The 23,702-nt window shown below is 41.7% G+C and overlaps 1 protein-coding gene across 4 annotated transcripts in view; it reads left to right on the top strand.

Annotated features, from left to right (window-relative positions):
• Window positions 1-23,702, top strand: part of ULK4 (unc-51 like kinase 4) — a 592,175-nt gene that overhangs the window by 456,571 nt on the left and 111,902 nt on the right. The gene's annotated exons all lie outside the window — the stretch shown is intronic.

The raw sequence follows: 23,702 nt of genomic DNA on the forward strand, positions 1-23,702 counted from the left end.
TACAAATGTATATAGCTGATGTTTCCTTGAAAGTACTTTTGAAAACTGACTCATTTTCTTTTTACAGTGAATATTATTCTGCTGGTTTGGAAAGCCATTATATATAGTAGCTATTGTTGAAATTAATGAAGGAGTGGAGGTCCCATTCATCTGTGTCATGTTCTGGCTCGTCAGTCTGTGTTTACCTCTAGATACAGATATCTTGAGGGGTGCGTTGGTAGGGGAGGCTGCGGATACTCCAGAAACTTGTATTCAAGACAACTTTTGTGCCAGTTTGATAGACAGCTGTGGTGCGTGACGTGGCTAAATCTATAGGGCGGCTTCTGGGTGACAGATTAGAAGGGAGATAGAGATTTACCCTGAAATGATTTCTTTACAGTTTCTGACCTGCCACCTCTAGGGCCAGTTAGATTCTGTTTAGGGAGGAAAAGTTAAATCCAAGTGACTTTGACCTGTATATGTGAAAACAGAAGTCATTTCTGATGCTGTTCATCCTTTTTCATTTTTTAATTGAGGTAATATATATTATTATTTATATAACATACGTATGTTTATATATAAAACATATTATGTATATTATATATAAATGTTATTTATGTAGATAACATAAAATTTACCATCTTAACCAGTTTTAATTATACAGTTCAGTGCTATTGTGTGCATTCTCATTTCTGTCTCTATAAATTTGTCTACTCTCAGTCCCTCATGTAAGTGGAAGCATACCATATTTGCCCTTTTATGTCTGGCTTATTTCACTTCATGTAATGTCTTTGGGGTTCATCCATGGTGTAGCCTCGGCCAGAATTTCCTTCCCATTTAAAGTCGAATAATATTTCATTGTGTGTATAGACCACATTTTGTTTATCTTTCTATCTGTTGATGGACATTTGGGTTGTTTCCACCTTTTCTGCTCCACTTTACTTTTTTGTCTTTTTATTATTATCAACGATGGACTCATGGCATTTTCTTTTATTCAGTCTGTTGTAATCCACTGCTTTCTATGATGTGGCCAGTGGGAACCTCTTCTGAGGGGCTGTGTCTTTTGACATGCCCCCATCATTTTTTTTTTTGAGCACTTCCGTCTTTTTTTCCTTTTGTAATCACATGCGTATTCTCTTTTCATAATTGAAGTGTTGACAATGTTATTATTAGTTTCAGGTGTACAACATAGCAATTCAACAATTCTTATACATTACACAGTGTTCACGACAGTAAGTGTGGTTATCTGTCACTGTACAAAGTTATTTAAATTATTGCCTATATTCCCTGTGCTGTACTTTTCATCCCTGTGATGTATTTGTTTTATAAATGGAAGTTTGTACGTCTTAATCCCCTTCACCTATGCCGCCCCCCCACCCCTGTTCACCCAGCAACTACCAGTTTGTTCTCTATATATGAGTCTGTTTCTGTTTTTGTTTATTGTGTGTTGTAGAGTACACATATAAGTAAAATCGTGCGGTATTTTTCTTTCTCTGACTTAGTTTGCTTAACATGATACTCTCTAGATCCATCCATGCTGTTGCAAATGGCAAGATTTCATTCTTTCTATGGCAGAGCATATATATTTGTATAAATATGTATATATATTGCATATATATATTTCATTGTATATATATAGTGTATCTACATGTATATACACACACAAACACACACACACACACACACAGACACACACACCTTCTTTATTCATTCATCTATCAGTGGACACTTAGGTTACTTCCATATCTTGGCTATTATAAATAATGCTGCAATTGGTATTAAAAACTCTTTAAATGTTTGTAGAATTCTCCAGTGAAATCATCTAGGCCAGGAGATGGCTTTTTAAGAATTTTTAAATTACAAATTCAATCTCTTTAATGATTATAGGACTATTAAGGTATTTATCTTAGCTGAGTTTTGGTACTTTTTAAAGAATTTGTCCATTTCTTCTAGTTTCAGAATTTATGAGCATAAAAGCAGGGAATTACTGGATCGTACGGTATTTCTCATTGGGAGGGGGGGCTTCCACACTGTTTTCCACAGTGGCGCACCAATTGACATCCACACCAGCAGTGCACAAGGGTCCCTTTCTTTACCTCCTCACCAGAACTTGTTATTTTTTTGTCTTTTTGATTCTAGCCATTGTGACAGGTACGAGGTGGTATCTTATCGTGGTTTTGACTTGCATTTCCCTGATGATAAGTGATGTTGAGCATCTTTTCATGTGTCTGTTGGCCATCTGGATGTCTTCTTTGGAAAAATATCTGTTCAGGTCCTTTGCTCATTTTTCATCAAATTGGATTTTGGTGTTGAGTTGTGTGAGTTCTTTATATATTTTGGATATTAACCTCTTATCAAATGTATCATTTGCAAATATCTTCTCTCATTTAATAGATTGCCTTTTTGTTTTGTTGATGGTTTTCTTCGCTGTGCAAAAGCTTTTTAGTTTGTTGCCATCCTAATAGTTTATCTTTGCTTTTGTTTCCCTTGCCTCAGGAGACATACCTAGAAAAATTTTGCTATAGCTGATGTCTGAGACATTATTGCTTTCTTCTAGGATTTGTATGGTTTCAGGTCTCACATGTGGGTCTTGAATCCATTTTGAGTTTATTTTTGTGTATGGTGTAAGAAAGTGGTCCAATTTCATTCTTATGCATGAAGCTGTCCAGTTTTCCCGACACTATTTTCTTTCCTTCATTGTATATTCTTGCTTCCTTTGTTGTAGATTAACTGACCATGTAAGTGTGGGTTTATTTCTGGGCTCTCTATTGAGCACTTTCCATAAGGTTCATCTTCTACCTTTTTTCTGCAGCAGCCCTGGTATCAGCCATTCCTCCAAGGAACCATGGAACCTTTTCCTGGAGTTCTTGTGCTTTTCATTTAGAAAGCAAGATACAAAAATGGTCTAGGGTGAAATTATGAGTACTGTTTGCTTAACAAGTAAAACAGCTGGGACAGTCCCAAGAGTCCTATCCCAAGTTGTACGGTCTCATAGAGGAAAGCTCTGCAAGTCACTCTCACCCTGATGTCTCTGACTTAGCTACGCAGGAATGCCCATCGTGTTTGCAGGCCAGCCATCTGTGAGGTGTGTTTTAAAACCTCCCAAAGCTTTCTAAATTACCCTGGGTCTGTCAGTGGTAGGTTCGAGTTGTGTAAAACAGAGTCAGGGATTCTGGGACCCATTTAGCTCAGCTGAGGCCTGAAACTTGCCTATCCTGAAACTTAGTTCTATTCACACTTATCATTGAGTTCAGTACATTCAGAGAGAAATGGCAGCAGACAGGTCATTCCCATTTTACAGATTCAAAACTAAGACTCAGAGAACATAAGTAATGTCCCCAAGGCCCCAGGAGGAGATGGTAGAGCTGGTATCAGCCCCAGTTGTATTGCCCCTCTCCTGCGCTCTTTCCAAGAAGCTGGCTGCCTTGCCACTGCCCTGCCTATAATTGACATGGACTCCATGGGCGTTCATCAACCTGACTTTGACCAAGTTTAGATCTGGAAAGCACTTGAGAGGTCATTCATGGAAAAACAAGTCATAGAATTCTCCTCCCTATGTGCAAGTGTGGCACCAAGGATACTAGGAGAGTAACACATGAACTTCCTGCTCCCTATTCTCAAGGGTCTCTAACTGGAGAGAGAGAAAAACACCCAGCTTCATTACAAAGCAGAAGGCAATCCATGCTACAGGGGAGGGGCCAGCGAGTTCTACAGGAACAATCCCTTTAGGGATGAAGTTGACAAGGTTGTCCGCACATGGAAAGGAGGAAGCACATCCTGAGCAAAGGCTCTGAGATTTATGGAGCTAGAATGGGAGACATAAGAAAAGGGCCGAGAAAGACCAGACCATTCCAATAGCAATTTTAGTAGCATTTGGAGTTGGGACACTATTTTCTGGAATTAGGAAATTCTGGCCTCTGAAACAAAAGGGCGGTGGCAGCATCTAATTGAATTCCAATTACCTGTACTGGGAAATAAAGCTTCATCATAGTAGCTGGCATGTAATAGGTATTTTATAGGACTCCAATGAGCTGAGTAAGAAATGTCTATCAAGTCTCTGCTTTTGTTATAGGCAGTTGTTCATTTTTGCTGTTTGCAGTATGAGCTCACTTTAGTGCCTTACAGATGCATAGGTCAGACTGAGAGGGATGTCATAAGGCATGTAGTTAGCCCACCGTCTGCTGTCCCAGGCTCCTCCATGGTATCCCTGCCACGTTTCTGTGGAGTGGATGAGATGAGACAGGCAGGTGTGTAGAGGACAGGAACTCAAAAGATCCAGGAATGTAAGCAAAGCTTTCCTGTGGCCTTCAGGAGGCCAGCCTCTGAGGCTCACCTCACCTCACAGGACTAGAGGAACCAGATATGATAGAGTGGCAGGGACCCTTCTAGATTTATTCCCTGCTGTCAGTAATTGGATTGAGGAGGCCTGATAGGTGCAGCCTCCTGATCGTAAGGAGTTAAGAAGGGAAAGACAAGCTCCTGAGAATCTTTCTCAAAGGATGTTCACTGAGTGGATACTCCCCCCAGGAGCACTTGTTAAAAGAAAGGCCCTATGCTGTGGGGTTGCCTCTTTTTAAGCCCTGAGAGAGGAGTACCCTCCTTTCCCTAAAACCGAGTGAGTTTGCTGATTTCATCCAGAGAAGGTGACCTCAAAATACATGTGGCCCCATAGTTTATAGGGCCAGGTAATAAGCATGTCAGCCACAGGTAAGCCACCGTCATCAGAGAGCTGTCTTGGGGTATAACGTGGCTGATCCCTGCAATGAGGCACACGAAAGGCCTGGATTCTTGAAATATCTGTTGATAGTCCCAAGCTCGTGACAATGACTTTCTAAAATCACAATTTTCAATACCAATTCAAGATATAGAGTGTTGTAATTTGTGCTGATGGAGGTGGGATATGTTCTGCCCCTAGGGTGCTCTTCCTTATCTAGTCCATATATAGAACATCCAGAAAATGTTGAACAGACCTAAGAATTTAATTATCTATTGTAATTTACCAGAAAGTTGGGGAGTTTTATAATTATACTTGGTGCTCTAGCTTTAAAAATGTGATGGAATCTTTCAAGGCACTCTCATGTTTACCTGTCCCTTAAACTTGATATCAATGGGAATTTTCCCAGGGTAACGATTATAGATTAGCTACTTGTCACTTAATTAAAGCTAGCTTATTCAGACACTCAAAATATCGACTACACGTAAACCGCCAAGACTTGTTCTGTAAAACTGGCTTAAACATAAACTATTGACTACTTTATGAAAGCAGAGAAGTGATCCGTGGGAGGGTGATTGTGAGATGCTTGATGTGTCTAACACCTGTCAGCTGGCCACCTGTCCAGCTGGCACAGCAGAGGTGGCAGGAGTGTAATTTGGGATTGCTCTCTGAAGAGGGTTAGTATTAAAGATTATTACAAATATCTTTCTCTTGGAGTCCCTTTACCATAGGGCTTTCAGAAAATCTCCCTGCGCTCACCATCATTTTCCTTCCAAATTCTCATGTATGTCCCATGGTCCTTTCATTCCAGTGTGGGAAGAGAGCGGCTCTGTTGCTAAATATCAGTGTGACAGCACTTCATGTACAATCTTTAAAGCTTTGAGGATACCACATGCGGAAACTGGAAATTCTGCAGCCATTCCTTTTCTATTTTAGGACCAGGATGAGCTGTAGATTTGAGATCAGAAAGGACCTCATTTGTATTAGAAAACTAATGTTTCTTAAGGTATAACAAAAAGGCAAAATGACTCCTCTCTCCCTCCTAGCTTATTTTTCTTGTGATAAGATCTTCTGTTCTTGCCTTATTTTCTTAAAGGAAAAAAAAAAGGAAGATTGGTGTGAAGCCAGTGAAATTTTTAAGAGAAACATTATGCACTGAAATGAGTAAAAAGTAAATGTAATCAATTTTCGTGGAAATCTGGTCACTTAGAAGGTTTTTCTGAAACTCTGAGAGATGCTCTTATGGGTTTGCAAGGGAGATCTTTCCCTGAATCCATACACATCCATTTGTAGTTACACCGGACAAGCATTCTCTACCAGTGATTGCCATAGAGTCGCAAGGTAATTGGGAACTCTACGAATGACTGAGTTGTCTCTTCCCAGTAAAGAAAGCAATATCTTGCCTAGAATTTTTACTTAATTCCCTGAGCAAACATTCCTGAGCTTTTGAGTAAGACAGGCTCTGGAAGCAAATCGCCAGTGGAATAGAGTCCTTGATAGCCAGTTGCTCTCAGGACAGAGACTTCTGTCTTGCTGTGAAACAACCATCCCTCTCAAGGGCCTGAGGGAGCATATGCTCCTTGCCATAGGTTTCTTCAGGATGTGCATGTAACAGAAAAAGCTTCCTTAAAATCCACTTTGAACATGTCTCATCTTCCCCCACATTTCCTGCATCTTCTCCTACATGCACCTGCTCCCTCCTTCCCTTCCCATGTGGAGGCTCCTTGGGACGAGGCTGGTCACCTTCCTGGCCTCTTTCACAATCTGTTTGTGTCCCCTGGGCAACATAATTGTCCTTCTGTTTTGACTTTTCCTCAAGAGGTTCAACACCCCTGCCCACTCCCTCATTCTTCTGGGAAAAAAATTTTTTCCCTACTTTCTCTAAAGAGATTGCCATTGATGGTACTTTTACCCACCTCTTTATCACAAAAGTTTCAAAACCACAGAAAAGTAGAAAGAACAGTACAATGAACACCAGTGTAATCAAGAATTGTTGTCAGAATTGCTACCATTTTACCATGCTCTCTATTTCCATGTATCTGTGTTTTCTGAATTATGTGAATGTAAAAGCATCATGACACTTGGCCCCTAACTACATCAACATTATCACACCCAAGAAAATAACTGTTTCATAATATTGATCATCTCCAGTTCATATTTGATTTTCCTACTTGTAAAAAAATGGCTTTCGTAGCTTTTTTTTTTTTTTTTTAGGGCACCTTTGTGCCCTAAATTGTCAGGGCACATGGGTGGCTCAGTCAGTTGAGCGTCAGACTCTTGAATTAGCTTAGGTTATGATCTGTCAGGGTCATGAGATCATCAGCCTCCAAGCTCATCGGGGAGTCTGCTTGAGGATTCTCTCTCCTTCTCCCCCTCCCCCAACTCTTTCTCAAATAAATAATCTTAAAAAAAAAAAAAAGAACCATATTCTAGTTAAGGCTCAGACACTGAATTTAATTGCTTTTTAGTCTCTTTCTTGCACATGTGTGCATTCTCTAATCTCTCCCCCCCAACATGGGGCTCAGACAACACAACTCAAGAGTCACACGGTCTTCCAGTGAGCCAGCCAGGTACCCATTCATCTCTTTTAATCTAGAAGAGTCTTTTGCTTTTTGTTTTTTTCCCCTAAGAAATTAACTTTTTAAAGAGCTTGAATCATTTGACTGGTAGAATGTTCAATATTCTGGAACATATGATTGTTTCTTCATGACATTTTTGGTTAGAATATCTCATTGGCAACGACCCCTCATGTTGTATCCCATAGGAAGCATACAATTGTGAGCTGCCCCACTTGCGGGCTAAGTTTGATTGCTTGTCTAAGGGGCTGTGTGCCACACCTCTCCATCTTGCAGGTATGTTTCCCGTTGCAATTAAAAAGTAATCCTTGGGGAGATCCTTTGGCGCTGTGCGAATATCTGTATTCCCCACAACTTTTTATACCAAAGGGTAAAAACTATATATATGGGATGATGTTCACGGAGCAAAGAAATAGGTGATTTGTAAGCATGAGAGAGGGAACATGAGAAGTGTGGAAAGGACCAATCTGCTGTCCTTGGCAACAGGTAGCGTATCCCTCAGAAAGAGGGACGATCTGCCAGAGATGCTGCTTCCTTCCACAATATTAATTCCCTGAGAACACACCCAGTGTAAATTGCAAGTATAAAGCTAAGAGTCCTTGGAATTGTTTTATGTTCCTAACAACCAGGGAGGAAAAAAATAAGGAAAAAGAAATAAAAAAGGAGCAGCTTCCTCTGAAAGATCATTTATTTATTCAAACCTTGAATATTCCCACTTACAGGGACTTACTGTCTGCTTCAAATTATAGTGATTATGACTCACTCTGGAGTTTCCCTGATTTTTAGTGATCATTCTGACATCATCAGCCCCACTGTGCAGCTGGTGCCGTGCAGAATACTGCAGACTCTCTTGGTTATGTGGGGTTCCTTGATGACGTGCTTTTAACAAAACCATCTCAAAATAATGAGCATTCAAAGCATGTTAAGTATTAGGATGCAAATGTTTGAAAAATACCTCCTTGTGGATGTGGACAGCAAAGAAAATTGTTCTGAGGGTCATTCTCTTATGAACACCTACGTTATGTATTTCTAATTTTTTTATTTTTAAAATTATTTTACATATAATTTTCCTTTATGTTGTCTATATTAATTTTAAGAAATGAATTTCACTAGTTGAAGGAAATATTAGTTAATATCTACATTCTGTTCATAAGAATATGTTTCTTTCCTTAAAAAGATTGTTTTCAAGTAGATATACTGTGTATAACAAAGAATGAGAATTTGGTTTCAGGTTTTCAGTTTTTAAATAATCACAGAAAAAGCTAAAGATTAAAAAATGTTTTTCAGTTGATATTTTAAATATCTGAGAATTTTGTTTATTTTAATTTTTTTATTTATTTATTTTAGAGAGAGGGAAAGGGGGGAAGAGGCAGAGAGAGAGGAAGAATCTTAAGCAGGTTCCATGCAAAGTGCAGAGCCTGATGCGGGGCTCGATCTCACAACCCTGAGATCATGACCTGAGCCTAAATCAAGAATCAGATAATGACCGAGCCACCCAGGCACCCCTGAGTGAGTACTTTAAGTTGTGGCTTTTAGATTACTTGAATTTAAAGTATATTTTGTTCTACTCTTGGTTGGAGGGGGTAAATAAGTAAGATCAACAGAAGTATTTAACCAAGTTTAGGCATGTGACTCTGTAACATAGGAATTCCTTTTTGTTCCAGAACAAGTGATACTGGAAAAATAACCACTTAGTGTAAATTCACATAAACTAGCCACCTAACAATTGTGGTAAATAATGATAGGATATATGGTGGGACTTGATCTCAAAAAGATAAAACTAAAATTTATTAAAGTGAATTGATTTTGTCTTTTAACAAATTATAAAGCATTCTTATAGAGTTACTACTTAGTATTTTGCGACACCGTGCAGAAAAGGTCTTCACTAAGAGTAACCACTCGGCAAGTAATTATTAAGTGCCTACTCTGTGGCAGACAGAGTTCCAAAGCCTGAGGATGCAGCAGTTAACAACACAGACAAAAATCTCGGCTGTACTGGAGCTTCCTGGGAGAGTGAGATGGTAACCATGTAGATATAAATATAGCTATGTTATATTTTAGGCAGTAAAAGCACTAAGAAGAAAAGTATAGCAGGAAAGAAATAGAGCGGGACATTTGCAACTTGAGATAACATGGCTAGGGAAGGTCTTACTGAGATGATATTTGGGTGAAGAGTAGACATATACGATAGGAAGGAGATAATGGGGAGGGGGTGAGGTGGAGAGAGGAAGTCCTTGCTGCCCCATAATCCCTTGAAGAGACTGGCCTTTATCCTGAAGGTTGTGAGCAGGGGGCTGAGATTGACCTGGTCACTGTGTTGAGAATAGTCATTGAAGAGGCTTAGAGGTAAGAGATGTCAGGAGGCTATTGCAGCCCAGGAGTGTCCTGATCATGGCTTGCAGTGTTTATAGTTTGGACAGATCTTGAAAGTAGAACCAGTAGTGTTTGCCAACAGATTGGATATAGGTCAAGATAAAAAGAATAGTCGAAGATGATTCCAATTTGGGTCTAAGCCAAACCCTAGATGGCCAGAACTCAGGGGGAGCTGGTTTGAGGGGAGGGTGGGGAAATCAGGAGCTCAGTTTGGGATATGTTCTGTGTGAGCTGCCAGTCAGACAACCAAGTGGGAGTGTCTGGTTGGCTGTTGGATCCATAGGTCTGGAATTCCAAGTAGGAGAGGTCTGGACTGGAGGGGGTGGGGCGGTAGGAGGTGGTGAGCAGAGTGTGGGATGTTTGCTTATGGCATCTGGAGGGTTGCAGTTAATGGTAATGACCAGGTCTAGGGTAAAACCATAGGAATGAGTGTCTGAAGTATGAAGGGGTTTAAGGTCATTGGACAGAAAATCACAGAACTGAGTGGCTCTAGAAGGATCCTCTCTATGAATGTTGATATTGCCAAGCACTGTGACAGGCACAGTGTTGAAGACAAGGACCGTAAGCTGGGGACCAACTGATTCTTGCAACAGGGAAGAGTAGCAGATGACATTCTCTGGTGACATTAGATTGAAAGCTGGGGAAGAGGGAATGGAAAAGGAATGAGAATGGTTAGCAAGTATCAGTGAGAATCAAGGAGCCACCTCCAGGCCCAGTGGTTCAAGGGGTGTGAGAGACACCTGCGGGGGAGGCAGAATTCTGAGGGAAAAGCCCAGTTTCAGAGCAACAAAGTGAAGGGAACATCCTAGGAAGAGATGAAGATACAAGAAATTTGGCTGGTGACTCACCAAAGAGCACAGTGCACGAAGTTGAAGAGGAGGGATGAACAGGGAGCCCAAGAAAGGTCTGTACAGAGCCTTTTGGGAATGACAGTCCAAGGGAAGGGGGAGTCCTGGGCTTTTGCATACTGACCAGCGTAAACTAGGGAGAAGCACGTGGAGATTGGTCCCAACTGTTCTGGGCAGACAGGATGGTGAGGCTGTGAGAGGGAGCCTGCAGCATTCAGAGACTCATCCTGACTCCAGCCAGGACAGAGGTGACCCCACCCAGAGGTCTCGTTTTCCCATGAGAGTCAGCAGAGGGCTAGTCTTGCCCTGAGTGTGCACTTCCCACCTGAGCCCTGCCAAGGCCTATAGCCTGGCCCGTCCACTCCATCACATGGGGCTCTGCCAGTGATTCTGGACTTTCTGTGTGTGTCACCTTTCATGTTATCACAATTCAATGATGGCACATTGTAATAGCCCACACATTTAATCTTCTTAGCACCATCTTAGAATGGTTTTTGCCACACTGTTTAAGGTCTTCGTGAATTTTTCATTGCTATTCAAATTAGTATTCCCTTTTGAAGTGACTGTCCTGTTTTCACACCTGAAGGTATTTGCCCCTTCTTCAGCTGGTGATCATGCAATCTGCCAGACCTTCACTCTTCAAAGGCTTTGGGTGTGATTCTTCCACCATCACTGGCAATGATTTAATGAAATTGTTCATGAAATTTAATGAAATTCTGTATGTTTTGCAAGATTGGAATTTTCATGTTGCAATTGATTTGTGTATCACAAATAGGCTGACTTGTACAAAGCATTTTGCCTAGGCCCAGCTGAGTACTTTCATGTGTGAGCGCCTGACAGCAAACCACCCATCAATTTCTGGGTGAACTTATTCGTGCACCAAAGACATGTGCTTCCCAGCTCAGAGTTCGTGGGAAGGGTTTTGAAAATAAATATTTGGGTAATAAGAACCCTCTGCCACCCTATAACAACTCTTTCAACTTTGTAAATTTGATGATCCCACCTGCAGACATAGTTTGCAATTAAGAATTTGCCCTTATGGGGCACCTGGGTGGCTCAGTCATTAAGTGTCTGCCTTCGGCTCAGGGCATGATCCCAGAGTCCTGGGATCGAGCCCCACATCAGGCTCCTCTGTTGGGAGCCGGCTTCTTCCTCTTCCACTCCCCCTCCTTGTGTTCCCACTGGCTGTCTCTCTCTCCATCAAATAAATAAGTAAAATCTTAAAAAAAAAAGAATTTGCCTTTAAAGTCAACCATCATAATAAATGACCCTCCTGATCTATGTCTGTAGACATTTGCTTTGATATCTTAATATTCTGATTTGCGGGGTTGATGAGTAAGGCTGAGCGAACTATACAGTCTCCTTCCACTCTTTCTCCCTAGAGTCTCAGGAGATGGTTGAGGAGGTTAGGTTGCCCATACTGGCTGTATGAAAAGACCAAGTCTCATTAGCATCTTAGGGTGTTGAGCCAACATCCTACACCAGCGTCCCAGGGGTATACTTGGGATTGTTACTGAGACCTGCCATAACTTTTTGTTTCAGGGATTAGCTTTTCCAACACCATTGTTAAAGGAAATGTTTTGAAAATGTTCCTGAGAATTTTTTCCCGTGCCATCTTGCTTTCCTATTGCCACTCTCATGACCCTCCTTGATGCGGATAATGATTAGAACTCTCATTTCAAATTGTCCTTGCTTCTCCACTGGATTTATACACTGGACGCATTTACCCATCCTTCAAAGAAAGTCTCAAAGTACTACACAGTGTAATTTTTCGAGATATTAAATACTTTTATTTACTATAAACAGATCGTACTTGCTTTCTATGAAAAACTCCTAGAAACATGATAGATTTCATTAGTTGGGGCTCCAAAATACTTAGTTTTAAGTACCACAAAAGTTTTGATGCCTCTCGCCTTTTTTTTTTATTCCTTCATTATTATGTGAAGAAACGAAGCCTGTTTATAAACTCCGCATGGACCTTTTGTGTAATGGTTATGAGCAGGTTTTAATGAAATTTGAGAGTGTCTCTAGAGATCACAGATACTGGGGCCTTTAACATTGCAGCGTTGCTTAGCAACCTGGAAGTCATTACATTTCCAAGCTCTGTAATAACATGATATACTTTTCTTTGCCAGTCCCTGATGAGAATGTAAGGGAAATAATCCCTTTCTAAAGGTTGCACTCTATGAGTGGGCAGCAAAATAGATTTTCTTTTTTTTTTTTTTTTTCTCACAGTCTGGGCAGGTTTTAATTCAGTGCACAAGTATTGTTTTCTGAATGTTGCATGTGACAGAATGAAATAGATTCTAAGATGATATTCTTAAAAGGAAGACTGTTCTGAAATAACGATTTTAAATACCATAGAAATTGTTAACATACACGTGTACCTTCACCATGTTGAAAAGAAGATTTGGCTTATTTGTTGACTACCAGTTAATGCAAGAATATCTGCTTATTCAGTCCAGGTATTTGCAGGTACCAGACAGGTTTTAAGAGTATAGGAAAGCCATATGTTTTAGGGGGGAAAGCTTGACTTGTTGATTGTCTTTGGAAAGATATTTTTGTAATTTTTCTAAGGTGGTCTTTTTTGTATTCTAAAAGAATAGACAATTCGTACATGAAGTTCATAGCAGCATTGTTGATGATAGGCAAAAAGTAGAAACAACCCAAATGTCCATCACCTGATGAATGGACAAATAAAATGTGGTATATCCATACAATGGAATATTATCCAGCCATGAAAGGGAGCGAAGTACTGACGTGTGTGCTACAACCAGGATGAATCTTGAGAGCATTGTGCTAAGTGAAAGAAGTCACACACAAAATGCCACATACTATATGATTCCATTTATGTGAAAACCTAGACTAGACAAACCTGTAGAGACAGAAGGATTGGTGGGTGCCAGGGCTCGAAAGGGAGGGGATGAGAGTGACTGCTAACACATATGGGGTTTTGGGGGGTGTTGAAGGTGATCCAGAACCAATCGTGATGATGGTTGCACACCTTTGTGAATATACTGAAAACCAGTGGAGTGTGCACTTTTAAAATGATGAATTTTATGTTATGTGAATTTGTTATAAAAAAAATTTACAGCATCCAAAAAAAAAAAAAAGGAATATATAGACATGGTAGAAAACTTGGGAAATATATGAATAGAAAGAAGAAAATCATCCTTAAACTTATAATCTGTACAATTACCATAGTTAATGTTTTGTTTCATTCTGGACGCACATGACCTATATGTGTGTATGTGTATGTACATATGCACAAACACACACATATATTGACATATATTTCTAAACGATTTGAGATTTTAAATCGTGGTAAAAAAGTCATGTGTTTACCTTGATTGCCTCCACAAATTCCATCAAAATGATCAATGTAAGTATAAAGATAAATTTAAAAAATAAAGTAAAAAAATTAAAAATTAAAAAAATAAGCAAAAGTGCACAGTCTCACTGAAAACAGAGAACAGTATCAGTAATAGATGTCTAATTTGGGAAATTTCTAGAAGACACCAATTAGTTTAACAGAGAGGGTATTCCGAATTTAGGAGACCTCAGATCACCACAGGCAAAGAAGCAGGTTTATTAGAATCCCAGGCTCAGGGGGAGCAGGGGCTCAGAGAGAGGGCAGAGCCTGGGCCCTGGTCCCATCCTTGGACCTGCTCGGCATGGAAACTTTCCCAAGGTGCTCTGTGTGTACAAGGGTTACTGAATTCCCACTGGGCTGCCCTGGCCCCCCATTCACCAAAGTGAATGCTCAACCTTCTGACCCTGTTCATGCTCTGCATTTAAGTCAATGCATTTCTCCTTCATTTCTCCCAGGGCAAAGCTGTCCCCTGCTCTCAGCAGCCTCTGCTCAGGGGAAATTCCCTAAGGAATCCAAAGTGAGATCTTACAAATTCCTGACATGGCTCATCAGGCTACCAGTACTCACTCATACAGATCTCCATTTATGAATATGAATAGACAAAAAAGAATCAATCACTGGACATTTGAGGAAAGTCTGTAGCCACAGGTGAGCCAAAAAAGCCAGTGATTATAGAAAAAAAAATGATAAGAAACAAGACTTTTTAAAAAAATTCTAATTAGTATCTTCCATAAAGACTTGAAATATTATTGCATTCATAAAACAAAACATGGCTTTCAAATTTTAAAACCCAGTAGAGAGGTTGAGTAACAGAATAAACTCTGACAAAAGCCAAGTGAATTACTTATAGAACCAACTTGAAGAGTTCTTTCTGAACACAGAGTGAGAGAAATGTTAAGAACTGTGGCAGATAGATCCAGAAAATCCAACAGCCTTTCATGGGAACAGTCTATTGGCACCACAGGTCTGGTGATCCACCCAAATTAATTACCCTCTTGGCTCAAGGAAAAGTGATCAAACACTTGACTGTGGTATGTGGACGTTTCCCCCACATCTCCAAGGAGAGAGCAATTTGCTTATAGGCTATATGCGTAAGTGTATATGTATACCTACTGTTTATCTATTTGCAAATTGCTCTCCTGTGGAGCTATATATTCACACACACACAGACTTAGTCTAGTGTGTATATATATATATGTCTGTCTGTCTATATGTATGTCAGGTGTGTTTTCTAAAAATAGGTGTTCGGAGCATTTCATTTGTAGAATTTATTGAACTGGATGCTGATTGTTTTGTAGTGTTTAAAACATAAGATGTATAATCTTTCTCTTGGAAGAACATATTTTCTAGGGAGTTACCATATATTCCCAAAACTATAATATACAAATAAAAGACCATCCTTTCACTTTTCCCTTGTATTTAATATAAATAGTCACCCCTCTTTGAGGCTGAGCTAATGGGAACCACCAGCAATGTCATTAGCGCCAGGTTCCTTGGGTTTCCACTGAAGTGAATATTTTTTCCATCTCTTTCTTTTTTATTTTCTTATTTTTAATTGAGATATAAATGATATATAACTTTAATTCAGGTGTACAATGTAATGATTAGATATATGTATCTATTGTAATAAGATCATTGCAATAAATCTGGTTAACAACCATCACCTTGTCTCTTGTCTTTAAGGATAGCCATTAAAAGGTGATGTCTCTGTATTTTTAATCTGCATTTTCTTTTTTTAATTTTAAATTGAAGTTAGTTAACATATAGTGTGCATTACAATGTTCAGGGTAGAGTTTAGGGATTCATCAGGTCTTAAGTGGATTTCAAGGGTGGAATTGAACTCAGAGGAAAGCCATGAAGCCACGTGACCAGGATTCCTTGTCTGATCCGAAGGGCTCTCTACATGGGGTGCCCTTAATACCCAAATGCTGCTTGCTAGTTGCTTTGAGAGCATCTCTGGCCTCTGCAATGGTGCCACTGTGAGACTGTCTGTCTTTTCTGAATTAGCAGATCTAACCTGGGCAGCCTTTCAGATGTGTAACATCACCCTTTGTTGAGATACACAGTGATTCTATCCAGATGGTTCCTGAATGATTCACTTTGCAATATGGAGTGTTTGATTTAAAACAATTTGATCTATGTCTTTAATCAAGAATATCAGTTGTCCTAATTTTATTTTTAAAAAGTCTTCAGTTTATTTGATATAGCTTTAAGATGTAATATTCTTCCCATTGAGGTGGGTGAAGTCTGGACTTTGACAGGATGCCTGCTCTGTATTCCCAATGAAAGTGCTCAGTCTAATGGTGAAGAGGCTTCGGGGTTTAGGCAGCCTTGCATTCAGGTGTCGTTTTTATTTGGGAAACAATTGGCCAAGTAATCTCTCTTCACTGATCTCTGTTTTCTAATATAAAAAATAGAAATAATAATATTTCTCCCATAACATTGTTGTGAGGATTGAGGGTAGTGTAAGCAACATGCTTAGCACATACATGGAATGTAACGGCTCAGAAATGGTAACTCTTGCTCTTGTCATTATCATAAACATCCCCATTGTCATTTTTATTCCTATATTATATTAATTTCTAGGCTTCAGAATACTTAGTTGTCTTCTTCCCAAATACATGTTACACTCACATAATTGTAAAAAGATTAGAACATGAAAAGTGTCTGCTGGTCATTTGAGACTGTTTTGAATTTGCTTCATCAAACTTTCATAAGTTCAGAGTTTAAGGTCATGAAGGTTAGTGCTGTATATTGTGCAAAAAAAATTTTATTTAAGTTCAATTTAATTAACATATAGTGTATTATTAGTGTCAGAGCTCTTGCACAGCAAAGGAGACAGTCAACAAAACAAAAAGGCAACCTAGGGAATGGGAGAAGATATCTGCAAGTGTCTTCTCAGATAAAGGGCTAGTATCCAAAATCTATGAAGAACCCCAAAAAAATCCCCAAAGCTCCAGTCACATTTTACTTAATCCTTTTTTCTTTCTCTTAAATGAGTGAAGTGCTAGTGTTTACTGTGACATGAAGCAGCACTCACCCAGGGTGGGCCCCAGTAAAAACAACCAGATTTCCAGACCAGATATTGAGATTATCCAACAAAAAGCACTTCTGGATTCTGAATCCAGAGTGAGTGAACATGCTAAAATAGTGCCATCTCAGGGCTTAGTTGGATCGTGTGACGGAGCCCACAGGACCTCCGGCCCCTTGCTACTCAAAACGTGGTCCCAGACCTGCAGCAGCTTTATTACTTGGAAGCACATTTGAAATGCAGAGTCTTAGGTCCCACCCTGCACCTGCTGAAACAGAATCTCCATGTCAGCATGGTCCCCCATGCGGTTCATGGGTACACTCTTTGAAAACTACTACTCAGAAGGAAGGAAGGAAGGAAGGAAGGAAGGAAGGAAGGAAGATAAGAGAAAGGAGAGGAAAGAAGGAGGGAAGGGAAGGAAAGAAGGAAGGAAGAAAGAGGAAAGAAAGGAAGGAAGGAGAGAAAAAGAAAAAAGAAAAAAGAAAAGAAAGGAAAAAAGAAAGAAAAGAAGGAAGGAAAGAGAAAGAAAGAAAGAAAGAAAGAAAGAAAGAAAGAGAGAAAGAAAGAAAAGGAAAGGAGGAAGGAAGGAAGAAAATGGAAGGAAGGGGGGGAGGGAGGGAGGGGAAGGAAAACAACACTACTCTAGCGTCTGCTCCTGAAAATCCAGAGTGGATGGTTACTGAAGCCGTAAAAAAGATCTGGGTCTGAGAGATTCCCTTTTCAGAATCCAGTCTCTTTTGAGCCAGTTGCATATACTTTCAGGTATTTTTTCGAGAAGAGGACTGGGACTCCTATCGGTGTCCGTCCACTTATTTCTAAAGACCTGCTAACATCTACTTTTGGTAATCTTTTTCTTTCTTATTTTAATTTTTCTTATACTTGTACATGATGATGACATTCAAAGTTGACAGAACTGCTTATGGTTTCTGTTTCTAAAAGCTAGTTTAACTAGTCCAGAATTCACAAGGGGAGAGACTTTGAACAGCACAAGAAGAGAAATACCAGGAAGAGAATATTGATTAAATAAGCCCGTGAAAGAGGCTAGCAGAAAGTGCGAGAGTTTTCCTGTCTGCTAAAATGATAATATCCACCTACCAATGCATTAATAATGCAGTCATGTGGACAAAGGGCCCAGCTTGGGGTCTGGCAGAGGGCAGGGAGCCAACGTTATTGCTGATCGATCAGTTCGGGGGCAGAGGCCAGGTAGTGGGGATGGAGGGGGTAGTATTGAGTGAGCCCTTTTAGTCATCACCAGTGACTGGATTGAGAGAGGACACTTGGACATAGATAGGCAGGTTCAGCCCTCTCTGTCCCTTACCTGCTGTGTGCCCTTGGACAAGTCACTCGACATCTCGAATCTGAGTACAGTCTACCTGATGGAGCCCTTATCTCCCAGGAGATAATGGTGCAGCACATGGTTTATCACAGCACAAACAAAGCCATCGGTAAAGGCATCCATATAGACTTTGGAAATGGCAAGTGTCTTCACAAATACTCAGGACCAGGTATCTGTCCCTACCAGGCTGTGGACTTTCATTGCGCTTATTTTCGCAGTTAACGCCACTGCTGTTTGAGAACACACATCCTTCCTGTCTGTGATACACACTTTCTGCCCAGGGCTTCGGTGACGGCTGAACTGGGACGCACACTGCATAATGCATATAGTGTTATTGCTTCCCTCTGAGAGAACCCAGAGCTCTGAAGTCAATTTTATAGCAGTCCCAGTTGGATGTGGTGAAGCAACCCGGGCCAGCAGCAGTCTGCCAGCACAGAGGACACCTCTGTTGTCTGCTTCCCCAAACCAGGGATCAGCCTTGCTGTGTCTCACTCAGGAGAGCTCAGAGCCGTCAACAGAGCTGCTCATGACTTATGCATGAAGCCAGGTGATCCCATCTGGCCTCCCTCAAGGTCTCGACCCTTCCTTGGCCCTTCCCTTCTGCCAACACAGAATCCTTAGCCCCTGGGGAACTGGAGGCCTGTTGCCAATTACTGTGGACATCTCTCTGTGCTCCCCAAAGAGCTCCTTGTGCCTGGTTAGGCTTAATTGCATGGCCCCTGAGAGCTGGAACCTATGGTTTGAGTCTCCCCAGTGGCCCTGGGGCATTCTGAGGATGGACAGCATGGCTCCTGGGGTCCTGTGGTGGTGCACAGTCTTGCTGCCTCCTTGACCACTCCAAAGGCTGGAGGGTGGCCAGGCTGCACGTCAGGGCCAGGGCTGCAGCAAATGACATTGGAAACTGTGTCAACACATACAAACTTTGCAGGAACAGTGCATCCAGGGTAGGCGGCCTGGATCTCCTGAGCTTCTGAGCCATTGTGAGCCTGGAATGTTCTCTGCTGCTAAGTGCAGGGAATTCCAGTCATTGTCACTAGCTGCTAATCAGATGGCCCTAAAGACTGGGAAACAGGCAGGTATTAATAGCTGCATTTTTCCATTACGGACACTGAGGCACAGAAAGCCAGGTGAGTAAGTGGTAGATCCAGGATTTCAATCCACATATTTTACCTAACATCTTTAACCGTCATCACCATGAATAATGTATGTCGTATCATATTTACCCCAAATAAGGAGGAAATTATGCACCTAAAATGGGTAAAAGGGCAAATTTTATGTTATGTGTATTTCATCACAATTTTTTTAAAGTTGGAAAAAAAAGAAGAAGAATTGGCAAAATACTCCAGGGTCTACTTTTATAAATGTGTTGCTAATTTGAATTTCCTAGCTGATCTCTGTTTTCAGTAGCCTGAATGTGTCAATCTCTAATTCAATTATAAATTCTAGCTTTTCCGTTAAAGTTGTCTTTTCTTAAAAGAAAAAAAAATCCCCAAATAATTTGGTGCCCTCATTCCTAGGAACTTTCTGTATACGCGTTGGCAAGTACTCTTAAGGGTTGCATTTCTCATGTTCTTTAATCCACACGTTTGTGTCGGTTTCCAGGTCACACCTGAAATGAATTTGCTAGTCCCAACCATCTTTCTTAAAGTTAACCCTCTGCTGTCTGCCATGGCTGAGAAGTGGGTTATTCTGGTTAACTGAGACATCTAATTAATGGTGTCCCAGGAAACGAGACTGCCGTAAGACATGCTTATCAGCAAAACTCCTCTAAACACAAATTAGTCTTAGCTTGACTGTTTTGAGCTCCTTTCTCTTTTTTTAAAAAAAGGTTTTATTTATTTATTAGAGAGAGAGAGAGAATGCATGTGAATGGGAAGGGGCAGAAGGAGAGGGAGAGAGAATCTGAAGAATACCCCACACTGAGCACAGAGCCTGATGTGGGCCTTGATCCCACGACCATGAGATTATGACCTGAGCCAAAACCAAGAGTCAGACGTTTAGCCACCTGAGCCACCCAGGCGCTCCTGAGCTCCTTTCTGAACACGTAGTGATCTGTGTGACGTGAACAGCAGAACACCAAGCATAGGCTTATTCGATTATTTTGCTCGTGTTGTTTTATGAGCATGGCTGAAGTTCTTACCTCATAATGATATAAAATAAAAAATAACAGCCACCTTCCTTTGAAACAACAAAGCATTAGAATCTATCTTTAAAGATTTTATGGCAGAAACTTGCACTTAGTACACACCTATTATATCAAAATTTGATTAAGGTACTGCATTTTGTTATAATGATTAATATTACATATTCACAGGTACAGAGAGCAAAATAACAAACACTCTTGTCACCACTACCTGCTAAGGGGCTGCTTTGAAAAAATACCTTAGTGAGTCACGCTAGGAAATGAAAACTTATAGTAATGTGGTGATATAAAATAATCCCCAAATAATGATGTATTTTCAGCTGTATAGCTTTTGAGCTGATAAGCAGTTTTATGGAGGATGTGTACCACGTTATGGTGGATTCAGTCTTCTGCTTCTGCGGGGAATGGCTCATGTCAGTCCTGACCCCAGGAAGAGATGAGTGTGTTCAAGGGCACTTGGCAAACAGCAGGATAAGAAATGAGCATTTTTGAGAGTTCCGCATATTTTTCCTGAGCTTTACGTCATCAAATCAGTTTTCTCTCAATCAAATCTAAGTTTACTGTTTTCTATTTTAAATCTTCTGAAAGATCTCCAAACCCATTATTTCCCCCCATCTTCTCTGTCAGCTGATGACTTTTCTTCCTATTTCTCTGGAAAACAGGGGCCATCAGGAAAGAGCTGCCTCCAACTCCTGCCCCAACATGGCCACCTCCCTGCATCTGTGCCACTCCCTTCCTGCCCTCCACTCCTGTCCCCGACCCTTCTCTTCCCTCTTGCTCAGGGATGTTTCTCTGACATCTCTCCCGCACTGTCACCATCCCCTTAGTTGGGTCCTTCCCATTAGAGCACAGTATGCTGTTACATCACCCACCTTTAGAAAGGAGAAAACAACTTCTCTTGCCCCACACCCCTACCTAGCCACCCCATGTCTCTGCTCCCCCTCCCAGCAAAACCCCTTGGGATGCAGTGACTGAGGCTTTCACTCCCATACTGTGGGAGCTGGTGACCCATCTGTCCCCAGCCTGCCTTTCACTTGGTCTGTGGCACAGTGGTGACTCTCACCTTTGGAAAACTCTCTGCTCCCTGAGTTTCTAGGATAGCACGTTGTCTGCTCCATCTACAGTCACTCCTCACCGAGCTCAGGCAGTTCCTTGCCTCTCTGGTCACCTCCATGTTTGCTCCTTCAAGCCCCTGAACTTGAGCCTGATGGCATCCAGCCTGCTCTATACTGTCACTCGGCTGACTATCTACCTCAGACTTCCTGTTCCCCACCCTGCCTCGCAGTCTTTTCTCAACATGGCAGCCAGCATAATCCCTTTAAACCCGAAGTGACATCACAGCCCTCCTTCTCAGAGCGAAACTTAAAGGGCTCTTGCAAGTTGGCCTCCACCCTGACCCATCTCATCCTCTGTCCTACTGCTTTTCTTCTTGCTTACGTCAATCCAGACACACGGGCCACTCCTCAGACATCCTAGGCATGCTTGTACCTCAAGGCCTGTGTATGTGCTATTACCCTGTTTCTCGACAATTCCTCTCCACACCCACAGGGCTTCACCCCTTCTTTCAGGACTTTACTTCTTTCAGATCTTTACTCAAGTGTGACCAGGACAGAGAGGCCTTCCCGGCCAGCCTCCCTTTTCCCTGTCTCTGCGCCCTCCATCTACTGACCAGCTTCCTTTTTCTTCATTACACCCATTGTTATGCTGTTTTGTCTGTTGGTTTGTTTATTTTCTATCATTTCTCTTCCTCACTAGAGTATAAGCACTGTGAGGACATGGAATTTGTCTGTTTTTAGCATCGTTTCTGTATCCCTAGCACCTAGAGTTGTACTGGGCACATATGGTTTGTTTAAATAAATGAAGGGTTTTGGGGCCTGCTTCCTGGATGGACTGAAGCCCCAAGCTGTCCAGTAGAGCCCACTCCTTCACGCTGTTTGCCCACAAATGCCCTGTGGCTTGAGAATGTGCAAGAGGAGGTGTACATAATGGTACACGGCGTGGATACCATAGCTGGGATTAAAACCTGGCTCCACTGTGACCTTACGTTAGTTACTCAGCCTGCCTGTGCCCCAGTGTCCTCATCTGTAAAATGTAGTAGTCCTCTCCTAGTATAGGGTTATTGTGAGGATCGGATGAGTTACTTAGGCAAAAGCAGAACAGTGCCTAGCACATGGCAGGTACTATCTGTGTGTTCCATCTATTGTTTTTACTTCTCCTGGATCTGCCATGACACCTGCCACAGTAGCCTGAATTAAATGGCATTCGTCAAATCCACATCTCCTGTTGAGAAGATGAGGGAGAGTAGGTGAAGCGTTAGATCGCAGACTACAGACCTGCTCCCCAGCCACTCCCATTTCATGTCTGCATTCAGCAAACTTGCTGAGCCCTACTCTGTGGCACGCTTGATGCCGGACGTTGGGCTGAGTGATGAGTAAATGCAGGCCAGACTCTAGTCTCAGGGAGCTCTCCGTCCTGCTTATGTAGCTATGGGATCTTGGTGTCCCACTCAGAGGAGCTGACAATGAGGGAAGTAGACCAAATGCAGTCTGTAATTTCATCTCACTGGCTCTCACACCCCCCGGGGTTAGTGTGGTCTTCCTCCCACCTTAGTGCTCTGGCACTTGGAGTTGGGGTGGGGGGGTTCGTGTGTTCGCCACACAGCACTGACACATTCTCAGAGATGGCTGCGAGCTGCTACATGGAGCTGCTGCTTAGTCCTTCCAAAATAGCGTTCCCGAGGAGGAAGGTTTCAATTTCAGGTGTAGGTCTAAGTCTCTGCTCTACACCGGGGAGCCTTGGCCAAGGTACTTCCTGAAACATTCTTTTCCTATTGACAGAGATTTCAGCATCTGCCCTGCAGATTACTATAAGGACCAGAGGCTTACCCGAATGTCCTCACATATTCCAGGCTTTTAGGGTCACCATTCCCTTTAACCTCCACATAAAACAATTGATATGCCCTAGGGTCCAGCACTCCCCCATAGTTGCAGAAGATGCCTGAGAAGTAGCAGGGGCTGAGAATCTGTTGGTCACTTGCACCCCAAATCCCTGCTTGCTACTCACGATGACATCTTTTGGTATTCCTGTCCTTTCTCACCCTGCTTTGCTTAAAACTTGTACCTGCGCCTCTCATCCCTCAGCATTCTACTTCCCCAAGGATGGGGAGGGGGCATTTTCCACTTGCTGCCTAAACTGTTAGGTCTCATTCTACCTTGCACCCCACTTCCCAGCTGCCCCCCCTTCCTTTAGCTCCTCCTTCCTCAGTCTTGGCTCCTACCCAGGACTTGACCCTGCCACTTGAACCTGCTCACCAGACTCCTGGCTCTCAT

This window comes from Ursus arctos, unplaced genomic scaffold (genome assembly GCF_023065955.2).
Source record: "Ursus arctos isolate Adak ecotype North America unplaced genomic scaffold, UrsArc2.0 scaffold_20, whole genome shotgun sequence".
NCBI classification, from domain to species: Eukaryota; Metazoa; Chordata; class Mammalia; order Carnivora; family Ursidae; genus Ursus; species Ursus arctos.